Genomic DNA, 20,653 nt, shown 5'->3' with positions numbered 1-20,653 from the left:
AAGGCAGGGGAGAAGGGAGTGCAAGATCTATTTAAAAGAGAAATTTAATCATTTCACATTTCCCTCTTAGCTATGTTGGGTATGATGCATAGGCTTGGTGGAGTTGCCCTGATATAACTGATAAGGAAAATGTGACATTTGGTATTCAGGGGTGCAACAGACAAATAGTGCAATAAAAGAACTGGAATCAACCCTGTACCATTTTTTAAAAGAGTTGCTTTTTTATCAGCAAGCAGTGTGTGCTTTCATGTCTTTTAGAATGGCTGGATCCTTATCTCCTTTTATCAGGCAAAATAAAGTCATTTTAGTATTTGCAGGTGGCTCACATTGTTCCATGTAAACAAACCTCCCAGTTCTCAAAGCGAAGCCATGTTTCTCGATTTTATCGGACTGCGCTCTCATAGTGAAAGAGGGATGCCTGCAGAATTGAACAATGGTTGGAGGGGTTTGCTGCTTGGTTGCGCTGTTTGAGACAAGCCCACGCCCACAATTGGTGGCTAGAAAATGCAGTTCAGAAGGAATGGCAATTGACTAGAGTCTGCTTTCTACTTCAGTTGCCGCTTCATCGGCAATGTAAACCCAGTGTGGTAATTTACTGCATTCCAAGTTCTATTGTGTGTGTTTGTTTTTATTTAATCAGAACTAAATGATATTACATGAAGTTTCCTTTGCCCTCCTGAGGTATCTAGATTCAACATTTTCTGAGTGGCTCAGCGCCGGAAACAGAAGAAAGTGTAACCATAGTGATGGAATGGAAATGATTTCCTTTGTTCCGAGGCTTCAATATCCAACAGACATTACAGTTTTCAAGGTCAAAAATATATTAAGAGATAAAAATTAAAGGGAAAAAATGTGCTAGCTTAGCGACAAAAGCTAATTTAGTTTATGCATTATAAATCATGTTTAAAATGATTAAAATGGGATTTCTCAGCAAGAACTAAATGTGTGGTTTCACAAAACTAATTTCCAAAGATGAATGTGATTATGGAATTTAGCTTTTAAAAGCTTTTTGAAGCCATCAGAGGAAACAGCAACACTATCAATTATACAACTTTAGTGGTGCCTCTTGTCAGAAATATCCTGGTATTTTTAGCATTCTCCTTGGCATTTACTAAATTAAGAATGTCTGCAAACAACTCAGCTAATTGTAATATTAATTAATTAAATAAAACTCTGTGTCAATGAGCCTTAACCAGGAATATAAACCACTGTGGAAAACCTTCCTTTTAAAAAGCAAAAATAGTTATGAGCAAGCCCAGACACACTTAATAGTACAGTATTTTGTCAACCGTTCAAAGGCCCGCCGGAATGCAGAATCATTTGGATACAAGTGCAGACGCAATAGTCAAACACAGGCCTTTCAACTGGAAGTAGGACTGGCTCCTTGCCTTGCTAAATTGTGAGCAGGAACTGATCATATTTCTGCACTTCTGTCAGTTTGTTTATCCCAAAAGAGGAAAGACCTTGAGCTAAAAAGCATTCAAATGATGGCAGTATTTTAAAAGACATTAAAAAATATCTTAAAGACAAAAATAAAGTCATAATACAAAATAAAAAGGAAAAACAATACACACAAGGGCTCCCAATTTTCTCTACACCAAATGTGGTCACACTTCAAGGTTTACTATTGGTTCTCTACTTACGGTCAAAATATAAATTAAGTCTCAATTAATATTATTAAAACAATTTACGCTTTTCTCTCTTACATCCTTTTCCTTGATCTTCTGCATCTCAAAGCCACAACTCATCTATTCCTTTTCTTTCTGTTTTACACAAAAAGTATACCAAGGGATTCTGAGTGTCCATGAATTTAGATAAGTTCTTTTTTCTAATCAGAGAGATAAGTTTCACCATCTTCAGCCAGTTTGACAAGCCAATCTTCTGTTGTAGGTATGGGTGAAGTTTTGCATTTTTACACATATATTCTTACTGCTGATACCATACACAGAAACAGTTCAAATTTTTTTTCAAACTGTCCATAAAATCCAAAAGACACACCTCTGGTTTTCTCAAATGATGGTAGTATTTATTATACTGAATGTATTATTTGATTGGTGGTTTTACAAAGCAATGGATGTACTTTCCTTATGTGATAATTTGGATTACAGATTATATATGTAATATGTAACACACATTCACATATAATACAAAACTGTTGAGTATGCTAAAACTAAGTTTTTTATACTGTTTTTTTGGACATTATTTTCCAACAAGCATTAATGTTCTGACATCTTTACCCGAATTTTTTCTCCAGTGGGGTTTCAAAATAATTTACAAAAAAAAAAAAGAGTAAGATGCAGACCTACCATTCTCCCAGTATCTTAGAAAGCATGTCACTGCTCAAATGTTCTCCCGTGAATGACATAATCTCCCCTTTTGTTGGCCCTTCCTCTCCCTTCTCTGGCCATTGGAAGGGTTAGCAGTGAGGGTTTCATTTTATCTGAAACTTGCTCCTGCTGCATCATATTGGGTGCCAGGACCATTGGAAAATGCCACATTCCCTTGCTCCAAACCCTACAAATATTTCAGGAGCTTTTCCCAGAAGTGATTGCATTGATGCAGCAGCATTCTCGAGTCCCAAAGGTCCTTCCATGGCACTGCTACCAAATTCAGCTAAGCACTGAAAGGGTGGCAAAGGCTGAATACATTATGCACTGGTTCTAAAATATGATCTCAGTTATTCAAGAACCGAGAAAGTAACCACCAACCACTATGTGTGTGTGTGTGTATATATATATATATATATATATGCCATCAAATTGCAACTGACTTATGGCAACACAAGCAAGGGTCTTTCAAGGTGAAAAGCAGAGGTTGTTCCTCAGCAAAGTCTTTATTGAGAATACCAACTTGCATAGCTTCTGAGATTGGATGAGATCAGGCTATATCATGTCACTTCTCTCTCTCTCTCTCTCTTTGGCCCCTTCCACACAAGCCAATTAACACGGGTGTAGGACACTAAAAAGCCCGTTGAGGGGGGAGGCTTCACACAAGTCTGCCTGTTTTATTTTTCCCAACCTGGGTTTTTTGAAAATCACTAAACATATGAGTCTTCTCAAAAATCCCAGGTTGCAGCCACTTGCAAGCAAATGGCTGGGCAGGAGGCTCTTTATTTGCCTCCATTTTCTTTCTTTTAAAAAAAATCACAGCTTACATCTGTGTAGCTATGCAGGTGCAGAGGATCATGGGACATCAGCCTGGCTTTGGGGGTTCATTTGTGCATGCCTACGTAGCTATGCATCGTTGGGAAGGATTTTTTAAAAAAGACGTGTCTCTGTGCAAAGGCTCAACAGCAACACGGATTTTTTCCATGGGCTCGAATTGCTGCCTGCACAGATGCATGTGTACGCAAAAACAGGAAAACAGGTTCCTTTATCCTGACTACAACCTGTTATTATCTCTCCTTTTTACTGCAAATCACAGCTAACTTATGGCAAGCCTGTGGGGTTTTCAAGGCAACCAACATTCAGAGCTGGTTTGCCATTTCCTGTCTCAATCACTTAGCAGCACAAGGGCCGCCCAGTTATGTTTCATCCCAAAATGCCGCCAGGGCTTACTGTGCTTAGCTTCCAAGATAGGATGAGATCAGGCTAGCCTGGGTTGTCCCTACCCTTAAGGTTACTATTAAATGAAGAGCTAAACCTGCATCTTTTTGAATGACGTCAAGAATATTTAAGGTCTATTAATAATTTAGCAACAGGATGCTGTCATTATCTGACACTGGCATTTTTGATCCTTCAGTACACTCAGCATTTGCATTGCCAAAGGAGGCTGATAGCCAAGCAGTGCAGGACTTTCAGTGTGATGTATTAATTCCCTTAATCCGGATTAAGGATGGTCCTTAACACAGTTATCTATCCAAAATGGAAGGCAGTGTATCATGTAGAAAGAGAAATATGATAAATTTAGAACTAGCTTCATTGTCCTTTGCCAGCCAGCTTGTAACTAAACATAACTGCTCTGTATTAGTACAGTTGAAAAGTGCCTGCCAACAAAATGGCCTAAAAGTTCATCTGAAAAGGTGGCATTGTGGCAATAGAAAACTGAGTAGCCTCTCTGAATGCGAAAAGTCTTCAACAACATGATTAAACCAGACTGGTTGATTTTATTTTTTAAAAGCTGTTTTGGCTGAGTTTATCTTGGATGGCAAGTTTGTGATCATAAGCACTTTTTCTTGCAATAACATTGAACTTGGTGTGTCTGAGTTTGGACTTGGGATGTAGGCACCAAGCGTACAAGATAGAAAGTCAGTGTAATATAGTAGATACAGATCTGGGCCAATTCCTAATAAACAAGTTTTATTGTTGACCTTTAGCCAGTGGCTATTACTCAACCTAGTTCAAAGTTTTTATGAGGATAAAAATGACATAACACACATTAAGAGTCCAAAACAAACAGGAGGGGGGCAGAATGGGCTGTGGGATTGGCTTGGGCTTACACCTACACAATTCCCCACTTTAACTGTGTAAGTGGCACCTACACCAGTGGGGAGGGCAAACAGGCAGGGGCATAACGACAGAAAATAGAGCTGGGGCAAGCACTGAAATTGCCCCCCCCCATCTGATTCCCATTTTTTCTTTTCCCATCTTTTCAGACATGACTGAAAAAGTTCACTGTATGTTAATTAACTATTTGGCAAACAATATCCTTGAGTCTTAACATGTATCACAAGCCTGATTAGCAAGAAACTAAAGCCCTACACCTACATCAAAATTTGAGGGTTTTTAAAAAAATTCCTGATACACCTTTATTAAATCTAGCCTCTATTTAAATATCTCAACTACCATATCATAATGGCTCAAATAAAAGCTGCCAGGAGTACGCCACATGCCTGCTTCCTTGCAGGCTCCTGGGGAAGGGAGGGGGTGGGCAGCAAAATGCTGCATAGACCACCCCTCCAACTGCAACACAGCTGGCCAGTGGCACAAGATACATTTAAGGAGGCTTTGGGTGCAGCTGCCATGTCCACATCAAAGTAGGCTGGAAGAGGAGGGCTGCAGGGACTGAAAGGATCCCAAGGGGAGATGCCCCCCCATCTGGACTCACCCACGAGCAGCAGCTGGGCAAGCCTCCAGCAGCCATGAAGTTCCCCAGAAAGCCCGGAAGTGGAGCAGCAGCAGCGACACTCCTCCAGGTTCCGCCTGCTCAGCCATGGAGGAGAAACACCCAGGCAGGATTGCATCCCTGCAGGGCAGGAAGGCCTGATCCTCACTGCTGCCTCTCATCACCTCTGCACTGCTTTGGCTTCCCAGACTCTATCCTGAACAGGGCAGGCTTGTTGGATTATTTTGAGTGACGGGTGTCAGTGCAACAAGTAGAGCTTCTGTCTTTGTGCCTTGGCTGGATCTTTTCATTTCTAGCAGATAATGGTGCTTCTCAGTGGTAGGATTCTAATAATTTAACAACCGATTCACCAGCCCCCCACCACCACGCCCCCCCTGCTGCCCACTTACCTGCAGCAGAGATACTTCTTGTGGTGGTGGAGGTGGGGCAATGGGGCCTTGTCACCACTGCTCTGAAAGTCCCCTCGCTCCCCTGGGAGAGGAGGTTCTGAACCCCCCCTTGCCCCCCCGGGTCAGGGGGCCATGGGGCTTTTTGCTCCTCAGAGCAGCCAGGTGGCAAGGTGCCCGGCTGCTCCGGGACTCTGAAAGCCGCCTCGCTCCCCCTCTGCAGGCGTTTTTGAGGAAAATGCACCCGGGGCAACAACTGCCCTGGACGCCCCCCATCCCACTTATCTCGACGGTGTGGTAAGTGCCTGAATATATCCTGTAGTGGAGGCAGATATTGATTTGTATAGGAACCCTCCATTGTTATCTGTGTTTAGGAGACTGCAGTTGGATTGGGACAGGTTGCTTTACCCTTTGATTACTTTGCCAAATGTTAACAGCTGCTTTTATCTTCGGCTAACTACAAGGCTACTTTTGAAATGCTAGCTTTGTGGCAGTTCATTGTATTTCAAGGGAAGGCCTGCTGCTAGATAACTGCAACTTGTTTCTACATAATACAGGAAGAGTTGGCAGCTACCCCAGAATTTAAATAATTACATGTAAAACTCAGTGTACATAAGTCCTGAAATATTTAGTATTGGCTTTTATTTATAATTTAAACTATGTAATGCCCATTAAAATAATTATATGTACAACTAAGTGTGCATAAGCCCTGAAACATGAAGAATTGGCTTTTTATTTATAATTTAAATAGCAGAAAATCCTTTTTTTTTCTTTCCATAGAAATGTATGTCTACAACTGCAAGTTCCACATGTACTCATGTAAAAATTTGTTTTGTAACATAGCTGCCCATTCCTCCAGTAACAGCTAGCACTGGCAATGATTTTAATTTCATGTGGCAGGAATTAGTTATTTATGTGACAATTGACTCGTTTCTAGTACAGTGATCTCACCCTGAAACATAAAACTATGGCCATTCTGGGAAAGTATTAATCTGTCTCAGTGATGTATCTTCTTTCTCAAGAGTTGTAAAATTACAAAGTACATTTTTGTCAGCAAGTACAGTACCTCTTAAGCGAAGGTAACATTTTAGATTGACCAAAGCAGACGATTATTCAGCAACCCTTATAGAATAACTTAGTGATCTAGTCAGAAGGTCACTAAAAGGAAGGTTAGATCCTCCATTCCATTAGGACCACTGTGTTGTGAAGCCATTCTCAGGATTTAGGAATCAAGGTTTATTTGGTTAATCAGTAGGATTGCTTACCTCCAGGTGGGGCCTGGAGATCTTCCAAAATTACTGATGTCCAGACAAAGAGATCAGTTCCCCTGGAGAAGATGGCACCTTTAGATGATCCTATGGCATGATGTTCCACTGAGGTTCCTCCTCTCTCTGAACTGCACCCTCACCACTCCCAAATCTTCACAAATTTCCCAACCCAAATTTGGCAACCATATAAGTACGGCTGTCAGATACACTGATTTCTAACAATGGTTGAGTGTGCAGGACTGTGCAGCTAATAAAATGCAGAATTCTGCTAAATCAGAAGAAATGGCTGAAGTTAGCCTTCTATGGATAGGCCATTCATGTCTAATTCTCTTATTTTGCTGTGCTGTGAGGAAAGGAAAGGCATTTGTAAGCCCCTGTGTGTCTCCTTACAGGAGAGAAAGTGGGGTGTATAATTCCAAACTTCTCTACTTAAATTAAAAGCAACCTGGCTCAGGTTGCTGCAGTAGGGAGGAGGAAGGAGACAAAATCACCCTTCCTACCTCTTCCATCCATCTGCTAACAGAAAACAAAGGCTTCCATTCCCTTCCTCTCCATCCTGCAGCCTCTAGAAAACATTTTCCAAATGCAATATACCTACTTTCTACTGATAATTTGTTAACAGTGGACAATGCTTGTACAAGATTCTTTTTATGCATGTGCAGAACTGTGCAAGGGGATTTTTGCGACTTTCCAATCCTAGACTGTAATCTCTATGAATGTTGCTCAGAAGCGAGAATTACATGTAAAAGGCCAGAGATGGAGGAAGCGATCAAGAATAATCAATATGTCATATCAAATATAGGGAAGTGAAATAGTCCTGTTGCCCTTCTAAAGTGATATCCATGAATGGCAGATGCAAGTTGAAAATGTTGAACTGCTGATATTTAAGAAGCTTGATTTCAAATTATTGGGTCGCTGCAGTATCATTAAAATGGTTCCAGCTGAATTTGAATGGTAATCTACAATATGTATGCATAGCTGTATTGTTTAGAAAGAGATCAGCTTTTTGAAGGCAGTGGTCTTCAAAGGGTGACAGCCAGGGCTGTGACCGACATGAGACCAATGGGGATACTATCAGATCTGGCTGTCTCTCCTGCTTTGTTTTTTAAACCTCCTTTGAAGAACAAGACCTTATTTTTTAGAATAGGAGAAATTCTGCGGTCAGAATTGGAATACAACAAAGTGGCATTCCAAGCTTCCTAAACTATCAAGATTGGGTTTTTTTTCAAGATAAGTATCACCTTTATCAAGTTTCAGTGATCTGGAGGGGGATCCATAGCTGCTTTATATAGCATGCAGGATGATGCAAGTTGAAACAGGATCACTTAAATAAAAGGTGGCTTGCTACTCTAAGCTGGGTGTATGCTCCCCAAGCAGGTTGCTTACCAATGGGGCTTCCCAACCATGGTAATAATGGTTCTCCTTGTTGCACATTGGCTGGTGAAGGCCTCGCCTCCCAAAGAGGAACCTCCCCAAGTTAAATGAGAAGATGTCTCTCACTTAACATTAAAACGGGTATCAGCCATCTGGGAGGGAAGTCTGACAGTGGCAGCGCCTCCTGTGTGGCAAGTATCATTCTCTGCAGCTCCTCTGCTGCCTCTCCAACTTCCAGGCTTCCCTCTCCTTGACTCGCCTCTCCTTGACTCCAGAACCTTCTGAGATATGACAGAACCACTGGCCCACCTTCTTATTTTTCTTCAGGGAAGCGTCACTGGGAGTGAAAATCAAGGGAAGCAACACTATGTGGGCAGGGAAAACAGTGCTGTCTGGGACAAAAGCAGAGATGTCCTCAGGCTTACCTAACCATGGGTCTGCAGCTATCATATTTAGTATGGTTGGCCTGTATTATACAGAGTTATACAGAAATTACTGTTTTTTCTCCCTACTTGCTTCTTAGAAACCCTACCTGCAAATGTGGATGCCCCATCTAGCAAGTCAAGCTAGTCAATGTAGCTTCTCTACAGAGCTCCCTGTCTAGTCTGAGATACCTAAACTTTGAAATATTTAATATAACCTCAGGCACACTGGTAATGTGACTACTATATGTATGCTCACATTTCAGTCTTCCTTTGACTGTTTCCTGCTTGAGATCAATTGTTGACAGTTGCCAAAGTTTTATTCTGAAATAGCTTTGAGTCTGAAAGCCATGAACAAATGTGTCTCCATGTGCAGATTCTTCCATTCCACTATAAGAGCCATGGTACACCTGTAAATCAAGCCACAGCCATACTTTTCACTGTGGTTTCTAGTCAGTTCAGGCTTACCTTGTCAATGCTCCAACTGGCAAACCGTTCTGCATACAATTAAGCTAATCAAGCTCATTGAAGGTGATCCTAATAGAAATCCATAGTGGTTCATTTGATTCTCTTTCCTGCCTCACTGTGAAAATGCCACCTATTGATGAGCCAAAAGTGGCTCATTCCCCACATGCATAGCATCGTCACTGCATGGTAATATTCTTGCTCTTGCAGATTTACAGAGCTCACCAGTCATAGTCAGTCCCACCATACCACCATTTTTGTAGACTCCTGGAAGGACCAGAAGATCAGGTAGAGATTGGTGGGTTCCCCCTAAGCAAACTGGAAACCAAGTCGTGTATTACAGTGCAATCCTAAACCAAGTTGCACCCTTCTGAATCCATTGAAGTCAATAGGATTAGAAATGTGTAATTCTACTTAAAATTTCACTTGCTGAATTCTTGTATCTCTACTTTTCTGCTGATTTCCAAACTCTGCACTAGACCACAAAGCCACTTTTCATTGGTGGTAGCCAAATCACTAGCTGTGAATTCTGCCATCTTTGCATAAGGAACTACATCTTCTTCCTACTTGCCTTTGAGCTTCAGTGGTGCAGAAAGCTTTCTGGTACACCACCACCTCACCCAATCACCCTGCAACCATGCTTTTATGATCATTATTGAATGCACTGGGGACCTGACCAAGTCTGTTCTCAGTGGCCATTATTCTTTCAGATAGAGGACCCTTTCACTGGACAGCATAATCGCTTAATTTTGCATTGCTAACTACAGACCATCATTGTATTTTGCAGTGTATTTTATTTACTTATTTTTTGTAATACACTTTTCTCACAGAAAATAAAGGCAGATTTCCAAAGCTTAAAAACTATAAATATAATAAAAAGAACAATACGTACAATAAACTAGAAATCTAGAAAATCCCCACAAATATGAAAACAGAGAACAATAATCCCCTGGTAAATGTATTGTACTAATCCAAAAAGAGCTGATGATTGTGGCCTCTGAAAGATATGTCCTTAGATTAGGGATGTCTGTAGTCCTTGCACAGTTGCTAATTATGTGCCTGATAGCACTTATGTAAGAAAGGGGTTTTTGTTGGGGACAGCAAAGGAGGAGCTGTTCAACTCCAGAAAGAAACAGAACATTCTTAACTTGGATATTCTTGTATGAAGTCACTTCAGGTTCAGACTGATGTGACAGGCAATCTGTTTTTGTGATTTTGAACAGCAACCATGCATATGTAGGAAGAAAATAATGGGATAATGGCCCCTTCTGCACAAGCAGAATAATGCACTTTCAATCCACTTTCAACGCACTTGGAAGCTGGATTTTACTGTGCGGAATAGCAAAATCCACTTTTAAACAATTATGAAAGTGGATTGAATGTGCATTATTCTGCATGTGCGGAAGGGACCAATGTTGAGAACCCTGGGTAACTTCCCAGAATTTCTTTCTGCCCTGCAAGGACTATGAAATTGCCCTTCTGGCATGAGAATACAGAGACTTTTGTCCAGTTTCCATGATGTCACATGGATGTGAGCTGTCCATCTCCACCCTCCCAAATTTCTGTTGTTTACACTCAGCAAAAAGTTGATTGGTTGTGTAGTACTATGAAATTTCAGTCATGCTGATTGACTGGCAGTGTATAAATGGCAGGGTGCTAATAATTGGCATACATTTTATATTTGATTATTTGATGCTACTGCCTCTTTAGGACATAATTGAGGGGAATTCTGGGGAAGAGATAGCAGTTAGCCAACTTGAATACAGAAGCCTGTTAACTGCTATCTGAACAATCAAACATAAAATTTATCTCAACTTTTATTCCTTGCCACGTGCACGCAGTGAAGAAGAATAAAATATTGTCAAAGAACCAGTGGAAATACTCCCTTTCCCGCCTCCACTTTCATATTCATACATGCGCTAGGGCTTCAATGAAGTTTTGCATCTGAACCCACATGTTTAGCACTTGTGCAGAAGATCTGTTTGAATTTGGATAATAGTATTCAGAATGTCAATATGCAAGCAACACATTTTGAATTTTATGTGGAAATGATCTAACTTAAACAAAATAATCAAAGAAACTAAATGGTGACTTTGTTCTTGACCTCTCCTCCACTATTATGTCTCCTGACTCAATAAAATACATGGATTTTCTTTCCCAGAATCTTGAAAGCACTGATCCCTTGCCTCATATGAACGAAGAAAGGTAGATGATTTATTTTGAGGCCAACTGATTTGCATTCCACTGAATATCCTAAATAAAACCATGAAAGGATCAGAATTCAGGTTTTTTTAAAATGAAAGCTTTTATGCTGAGGGCCATGGTATTAAAATTCTTCTTTAAAAGTATGTGTAGCTTTTAGGAGAAGTACGAACTTTAAAGCATCCTACTTTGGGGAACCAGAGCATTTTGTGGCTAGAAAATTGCCTCTCCTTGGTTGTATGAAGGAAAACTGACTGACACTGGAGGTGTTTGAGTGACCCTGTTTTCCACAGAATGTTTTGCTTTCGTTCATTCTTCCTGTGTCAGACCAGAAACTTGGCTGAGAGGGTTTCTTCATTGCTTATGCAGTCCAAATGTTTCCGGAGATGAGACAAAATCTTGCTGACAGCAAACCTCCTGCGTTTAGTTGAAACCAGTTCACAGACTCATTCAGGATGTGCACATAAAATCAAAATAGTGCTGGGCTGTGTGTTTTAAAAGCCTGATTTGGATCCTTCAGTGTCAGAATTAGAGCAAGGTGTATATGGAATGCAATCAAGTTGTATCCATTGGTTTTAATAGAAATGTGTGAGGTGTGATACGATTAGGCAGAAATTCTCAGGGACTGTGCCTCTTACCCCTCCCAAATTTCAGCCTGATAGAGAAAAGTGGTCTTCTTCTACTGATGATTAAACTTCTCATTTGTAAAGAAGGTGCAGCCAGGCTTTGAAGTAGCAGTTGGAGTGATTTTTCTGCTCCTTTCCTAGAACCTCTAATCAACCAGGAGGAGGGTCTGTTGTTTTTACAGAAACAGAGTGTGGGGGTAAGGGGATCTGAAACCTCCTGTCCCTTGCTTTATATTTCTGTACTCAATTTATTTCATTATTAATGGCCTGACTGTTTTCTCCTGGAGCACTCCTCATACATGAGTGTTGGCATTTCTGGATTTCCAAATTTAGCAGAGTGTGTAAAGGCAAATTTACACCGCTCAGCTTGTATGGTCTGTGTACTGTGTTATAACAAGCTCATACATAGAGCCACCTTTATGTTTTCAAACTACACTTCCTACATTGTAAAGAACTCCATTCTAAAAAAGATAGAGATAGGTTCCTAAACTAGTGTGACTACCTAAGATGGATAGGGATGCAGGATCCATATATCATGCTGTCATGGGGCTAAGGTGGAGAAGAGCAAGAGTGTGTGGAAAGAAGGTGTGAAAGGGAAGGAAGGAAGGAAGGAAGAAAGAAAGAAAGAAAGAAAGAAAAAGAGGGAAGGAAGGAAGGAAGGAAGGAAGGAAGGAAGGAAGGAAGGAAGGAAGGAAGGAAGGAAGGAAGGAAGGAAGGAAGGAAGGAAGGAAGTGTTCCCTGAGAATATCCATCTACACATCAAAGGGACAGCATCAGAGTAGTACAGGAAAAGGTGTTCACTGCCTGATCTATCTATCCCACTGACTCTTTTGCAGTCCCTCTCTGAAGTTGGAGGCTAAGAGATGGGGCAAAATTCTTCATTTCCAACAATGAGGGGATCTGAATTTAATCCTTTATCAGTGATTTCACACATCTCCTATTTGCTTGTCAGTATTTACTCTTAGGACAGGTAAAGCCATAGATCAGTTATAGATCCATGCAGTATTTGAGTCCACTGAACTCACCTGAACACATTAAACTGCCTTAAATCAGACCCTTGATCCACTGAAGTCAGGATTGTGTATTCAGACTGGAAGCAGCTCTCCAGTGACTTAGGAAGAGGTCTTTCACATTGCCCACTGCCTGGTTCTTTTACCTAGAAGTCCTGGGGATTGAACCTGGGAACTTCCGCATACCAAGCAGGTGCACAGAGCAGGTGCTCTGAGCACAACCCCTCCATTAAAAACCCTCCCACTCTGCCATGCAGGCAAGTTGTTTATTGCTGGACAGAAGAGCAAGTTTGAGTGTTTCTGTTCACTAGCATCCTTGTGGGCCTGACAACTTGTTCAAGTTGACTGTTCCTGCAGGGGCAGATGTAACCTTTGTGCCTTTATTCTCTTCAGCTCCAATCAGTTCTGCCATATAGCTAGGGTACCATATTTAAAGTATAGCCTGGAGTTCTCCTGAAATTATAACTGATCTCTGGACTACAGATATCAGTTCCCCCTGGAAAAAATGGCAGCTTCTGACAGCAGACTCGATGGTATACCACAGAGTCTAGGAGAAAGGGAATTCCTAAAATATGGATGCTTTATTATTATTATTATTATTATTATTATTATTATTATTATTATTATTATTATTATTATTATTATTATTATTATTATTATTATTATTATTTATATTTATATTTATATTTATATTTATATTTATATTTATATTTATATTTATATTTATATTTATATTTATAAACCGCCCTCCCCCGAAGGGCTCAGGGTGGTGAACAAACAAATAGATAGAGCACAAATAAAATCAAATTTTAAATAGTTATTAAATATGGCTCTATATGTTAAAATCGACCCCCATTAAAATGCAGCATCTATCAAAATTACCGATGGCATCCTACTCATAGTCCCCTAAAAAAAGAGAGGGGGAGGAAAGAAGCGCGAGGTCCGCAGGTCCACAGATTTTAGAAAGAGGGGGGGTATCAGCCGCCGGGCTCCCCCCCTCAAAGCGCCCCGTGGAACAGCTCCGCCTCCTGCAGGCCCTGCACCATTAAGATCCCGGCAGGGCCCGCGTAGCTGGAGGTAGAGCATTCCCACCAGGCAGGGGCCAGAGCCGTAGCTGCTCTGGCCCAGGTGGAGGCCAGCCGCATCATTGAGGGGCCAGGGATCACTAGGTAAATTTTGCCTCTGCCGAGCACACACAGAGGCCCATTTGGGACATATGGGGCAAGACGGTCCCATAGGTACGAGGCTCCCTGGTGGGTCAAAGGCCTTAAAGGTCAAAACCAACACCTTGAAAAAAATTTTGCCCGAATTCAATCGGCAACGAGCGCAGGCGGCACAGCACAGGCGTATTACGGTCTCTGGCGGCACCTTTTCTCAGCAAGCGTACCGCATTCTGGACCGTTCACCCCACCAACCAGACGCAAGGGCAGCCGCCCGCGTACGCGAGCTGCGTACAATCCGTGTCTGGAGGCGACCGCCATGCGTGGATCACGGTGTCCAGGTCCGGTTGAGAGAGGAAGGGGGTCAGCCGCCGGGCTTGGCGCAGATGGAAAAACGCAACCCGGGTTACATGGGCCACCTGGGTCTCCATTGAAAGAGACGAATCCAGGTGGACCCCCAGGCTACGAACGGATATGCCAGTGCCAATGCAGCCCCCCCTCCCATATCAGTGCGGGAAAGCTGGAAATCCCCACCCCCTCCTTCTCACTTCAGCCAGAGGATCTCCGCCTTTGACGGGTTCGCTCTTTAACCTGCTCTGCTTCAACCAACCAGCAACCGCCTTCCAAACAATGCTGGAGAGCCGCGAGGGCGATGACCATCTCCCTCTCCATCAACAGAATGAGCTGCTGCGTCATCAGCGCATCGATGACAGGTCAGCCCAAAGCTCCGTACCAACTGAGCAAGGGGTCGCATATAGATGTTAAATAATAGCGGGGACAACAATGCCCCCTGAGGCACACCACAATGAAGTGGGCACCTCCGGGAAGCTTGGTCCCCGCACCACACTTGCTGACCCCGGTCCCAGAGAAACGAGGCAATCCACTGAAGGACAGTGCCCCACACCCCGGAAGCGGCCAGGCGGTGGCTCAAAAGGTCATGATCGACCACATCAAACGCTGCAGTAAGATCTAACAACACCAGCAGCGCCGATCCACCTCGGTCAAGTTGCATACGGGCTTTCATTTCTTTTATGTTGTGTCACAGAGACTTGGAGAAACTGATTGTTACCTGTCAAGACAGTAAACGAAAGAGTGTGGTTGGGGATTAAGAGAAGGATGAGGCTGCGGTTGACTGGTGCCCTCCTAAAGGCCTTCAGACTGGATTTTTCTGCTTAGTGTTGAGAAAAACCCTGAGGAGAATTTTGAGGATTTTTTTTAAAAAAAAGGTTAAGTGGAATATAACTGGATAGCAGCTAGTTCTATCAGCAAATTATTTAGGATCAAAGAGTTACCCTATAGATGATGTAAGGTGGGGAAAAAAACCCACAGGAAGGGATATGAGGAAATAATGTTGAGTTGAAGGCAAACTCCCTACATGGAAGAGTCAGAGAATAGAACACGACAGAAAATGGCTCCTGAGCTGGTGTTAACTGGTCCCACTTTAAATAGTCAGTAAAGGATTGATGCATACTTCCCACCATCCTGAAAATGAGTGATTTATTTTCCTTTGTTTAAAAAAAATATTGCTAGATTGCTGGAGCAATGAAGCAATAGTCTTAGGTTCTCTGAATTCCTAGCTTTCATTTTAAAAAGTAGTAAAACTCTAACCCTTGAGGAAAGGTGATAGAAACTCACTTCTTTCATTTTTTTAAAGTGGAAACTGGGGATTCAAAGAACCATGAAACTGACCTGGGGAGATAGTAAAAACATGCCTGTGCTATCTGCTTTTGGTCAGTTTCATGATCCATGGCTTTCTGATCAGTTTCCTAGCAGCAATGCTAACCAAAAGAACCTTGCTGTGTGAAAGCAAATTCCTCAATATTCAGTCACTAATCTTTGCATGTTTGTTTTTTTAAAGAGAGGAAGCTCTACGCAGAGGCAAGGAGAAAAGCAGGAAGGGGGATGGAATCAGTTTTGGGATTTTGTGTCCCCAAGCGTGGGAGAACACAAGTGCTGCTGGCCGAAATGGATCTTTTTTTTTCGCCTCCTGCAAGAAGCTCTTGTCAGCTTCACAACTGCACCAGCCATTTTGTGTGCTGCAGCGAATTCTCCATGAAGATTTCCCATGGAGGTTTCCTCTGCTTGCAACCCATCCTTGCGTGATTTCACTGTAAAAAATAGATGAATAAAGTTTTTTGCCTAGTGATCCCATCCACATGTGGTTTTTACTTTTTTAGTTCTGAGGATGTCTGTGAACCTAGAGTGACGCAATGATAGAGGCTGCAATATGCGCATGTTTGTGTCATCGTAGCTTCGCAGATATCCCCCTCAAAGCAAAAAAAAGAGGAAAAACTACACTTGCATGGGATTGCTAGGCAGAACAAGCATTATTCCTGTACTTTTTACAGTGAAATTGTGTGCGGATGACTGCAAGCAGAGGAAACCTCCATGGGAAACCTTCATGGAGAATCTGCTGCAGTACACAAAATGGTGGGTGCGAGCAGCAGAAATGAAAGTAAGAGGTTTGGGTGGGAGAAATAAAGCATTTCCTGCCTGCTTTGTGTTCATTTAGCAGGCAGGAAATGTCTTCAACCCAGGTCGGTAGGGAAAGATTGCTAGGTTAGCGATTTTTGAAAGAACTGGATTGAGAGAAATAAAACAGGCTAAAGTCATTTGGGGAAGAGAGCTGTGTAAAGTTCTTCCCCAAACCGCTTTTTATAACATTCTGAAGACATCATATTTACAGATGGTGCAAAAAACCCTGAATGGAGCATTTCCAGACATTGTGTGAAGCTGACTCAGAATCAACTTGAGCAAAAAAATCTCATAGTAAAAATGATTCCCAAAAAGCTGGAGAAAAGCTGAGAAAAATGGAAGCTGCTTCCTTAGGGCCAAAACACATACAGAAAAGAAAAGTAAGTCAAAGTAGTTTGGGGTCAAATTTGACAAAAACCACACATGCAGAATATCTCTTCTTTTATTTTAGAGTAACCACAGTGTTTTATGATCAGTTGCTTATTTCAGGGCATAGTTTAGTTCTCTTGGCACAGGTAACAGAACCTGCAATAGTAAGTATACATTCCGTGACTTTCTGAGTCCTGGAATTCAAGGCTTTATGTGCTTATTTGAAGCTGCTGAGCTAAAGGGCTCCTAATTCATGTATGGCTTTGTCATGTTAACTGCCACTACTTTACTAGATAAGATGTTAGATAATACAGTGGCTTTTAGTGCACTCTAAACACAGCTTGTTAAAGCGTCCATTCTTTTGCTCAGTGTAAGAGATTGTGAATGCAAGTACATAATCCTTTCATGATTTAATTAAAGTAGCTCTCGTGCATTCAAATCATTTACCACTCTTATTGTCCATTAATCCTGAGATGAATGCAGAAATGGGGATAGAGAGGTAAAAGTGAAAGAGGCGATTCAAGCCCCAAAAGTTCTTGCATTCAGTCCCTGAATTGCCCTCTTCCTCAGTGAACATATGTTGCAAAGTGATTGGAATTCTGTTTTCTGGTCACATCAGCTGGAAATGATGTTGAACTGTTCTGGCGACATATCCTTGGGGATGGGGTGGTTTATAAATCGAAAAAATAAATAAATAAATATAGGAAGACTGAAGGTAGTAGTGTATTCTATTCCTCCTCCATACAGCTCAAGGAGAACCTAGAGGAAGGAAACTTAACAGTGCACTCAGTGAATGTTCCATGTTTAAAGTTCAGTGGAATGGGAAGGCCAGTGTGAGCTGGAGTTGGCTTGTTCATTTGCTTTCTGCTACAAAGAGCCTGGCAACTGTGTTGGACTGGTTTGCTCAGATATGTGCATCAGTAGATGATTTCTGCTTTAAGTGATGGACTACGCCAGTGATGGTGAACCTTTTTGAGACCGAGTGCCCAAACTGCAACCCAAAACCCACTTATTTATTGCAAAGTGCCAACACGGCAATTTAACCTGAATACTGAGATTTTAGTTAAGAAAAAGTGGTTGGCTCTGAGGCTCGCGTTACTCGGGAGTAAGCTTTGCTTTGAAGCAACCATGAAACTCTTCGAACAGGTGAATCACGACCCTAGGAGGGTTTACTCAGAAGCAAGCCACATTGCCAGCAACCGAGCTTACTCCCAGGTAAAGGATCATGCTTTAGTTCTTTGCATGAAAATCAGTGGGGTTTAACAGCACTTAACAGGGTTACCTATACTGCTTCTCCAAAACTAGGTCTTAGGTTTAATGCTAATAATCAAGCCCAGCGGCCCAGGCCAGCCTAGATGTGTGTGTGTATGTGGGGGGGGGGCGATTTCCCCCCCACCCACATGATGAACTCTGTTTGTGTGTGCCCACAGAGAGGGCTCTGAGTGCCACCTCTGGCACCCGTGCCATAGGTTCGCCATCACTGGACTACGCCATGTGTAAACAAATTACCAACAATGAATCATCACTGGTGGAACATTCAAATCACACTCTGCTTTTTAGTTCAATGTATTTAGCTACAAATAAATCAAGAGATGTGTAACTAGCCTACATGTTGTGGACACTGTTCATGATACTTAGCCTGTAGAGTATATTTTACAACCCACCAGCAGATTTACATCCTGGCCTCATTTTGTTTCTATTGTCTCCAGCCTCCAGTGGTGTATTTGGTAGATTACAAGAAGATGGTGGCCATTGTACATTGATTTCATACAGGTTTTGATGACTGCCCTCTGTTCTAGCATGTAGCCTCTGAATGAGGTTGTAGGGATAAATGTGTTACCCAGCTTAACAGTGTACGAACTTATTTTTATAGAGCAATGGGGCAATGTGAGAAGCAATGTGAGAGGCAGGCTGGGAGGGGATCTTTTTAGACTATATATACCAGAAATGGCTTGAAACGTATCCGCAGAGAATTCATAAAAGACCAAACTGCAGTTTAAATATTTTTATATAAGTTTTGGTTGCAAGCAATCACACAGTGAGACGTTCAGGCACATACACACAGTTCCTAAGTATATAGATAGGGAGGAAAAGATAGGTGGGATGATAGAATGGGATTTGGGGAAGCAGGGGACTTATACGTTACCAAAGATCTGCAGAGAAGTTCCAGAAGAAGGCAAGGATCTCTATGCCAGCATTGGGACCCAAGTGAAGGACGATATATCGTGTCTCACAACAACTTGACCAAGGGAGGTTCAGGTTAGAAATGAGCAATGAGCTTAAGGTGAGCAGGACTTTTATACCCTTTTGCACAGGTAAGGCGAGAAATTCAAGCTTAGGTTTCGTTTCTTTGCAACTGCTTGGGGTTTCCTTGCTGGACTAGCAGGGCTGAGCTAATTAACAGCTCTATCTATTGTCTTTGCTTCCCAGGACAATGGGGTCAATTGGTCCTAGATTGTATCAGTGATACCATGAATGGTTTATGCAGAGGTGCTTCCTAAAGTCTCTGCCTTAAGTATTCAGATTTGGCTGAGGCTTGAGTGATTTAGGAAGGGATCTTGTTGTTAGGGAGATCGTATCTAGAGGTTGAGGAAATGCATGGAAGAAGCAATTGTTTGGAGAAATGTTTTCTCAAAAGCACAGTATCAGGGACTTCCAAAGGAACAGCTTAGCGAGGTGTGGTGCTCAGGAGTTCTACAGATTCCATTATGTTAACGGAGTACTCTGGCAGGGTGGGATAATCAAAGATGCATGTCCTTGTTATGAGACGTCCAGATAGTATTGCCTGGAGTAACTCATAGATTTCTGCAAACAGATTGTCTTAGGCTTGCTGTCAGCTTGGACACTCTGCTATCCACCCACACAAACATGGTAACTGGCATTCTGTAGCACATAGTATGAGAAACAATATGGAACTTGATATTTCATAAGGCAGGGTATACAGGGCAGGGTTACAAATGGAATGGGATGTCACTGATATACCTCTGAAACTCATCTCCTATCACCATTCTATTGAAATCTAGAGGACCATTTGAGGTTCTGAATGTGTATCTAGAAGTTTGTGGAAGGACAGGATGGAAATGAATTATCCAGACAAGATACAACGACTGAGGTGTGATTAATGATGAATTAATTATGCAGCCAATATGAGGTGGGGTTACATTTTCCACTAAAAAACATGGGTACACACACTGGAAGATGATTCTGGCTCTAAAGCTCTTCTGGAGTGTTCCAGCAGTGGCGAGTATCTTTTACTGTCTCTTGCTAGCTTGAATCCTTTGTTTGACAGCAAGAATCTGGCCTGTTACGCATGCCCTGGATTAGATTCCTGTGCAACATTGTATTTGAGACTGCCTTTAGAAGTGTCTGGAAAATATATCTTGTGCAAAATGTGACTGTCGAGCTGGTGACAGGGGATAGCCACCTGGAACCTGCTCTGCTATTGCAGCAACTCAGTTGCCTGCCAGTTGGTTTCTGGCAGCACCAAAGTTACACAATGCCATTCAGAGCGAGGTTTGTGTGGTTTCATGTGAACATTTAGGACACTAGTTATACTTGTTGTTTATACTGTGCAGGTTGTGACACTCATACATGGGGAACTTCTGATGTATACTGAATTGTTTCATTTTAGTATTGTAAGAAAACATGATTTTATTGTATGTTTTGACTTATTTTATTACAAGCCATTGTGAGGTTTGGTCAAAGTCCATGCATTTTAATAAAGAAATGTACAGAGAGTTTTAAAATATGCTACCACTGCCTGGGGCATTTCTACCTGTTTTACTGAGCTCCTTTATAATACAATAAACATAACAAAAATAACATCAGGCAA

The sequence above is a fragment of the Sphaerodactylus townsendi genome, linkage group LG07 (assembly GCF_021028975.2).
Source record: "Sphaerodactylus townsendi isolate TG3544 linkage group LG07, MPM_Stown_v2.3, whole genome shotgun sequence".
Lineage (NCBI taxonomy): Eukaryota > Metazoa > Chordata > Lepidosauria > Squamata > Sphaerodactylidae > Sphaerodactylus > Sphaerodactylus townsendi.
Note: the sequence above shows the minus strand (reverse complement) of the source record.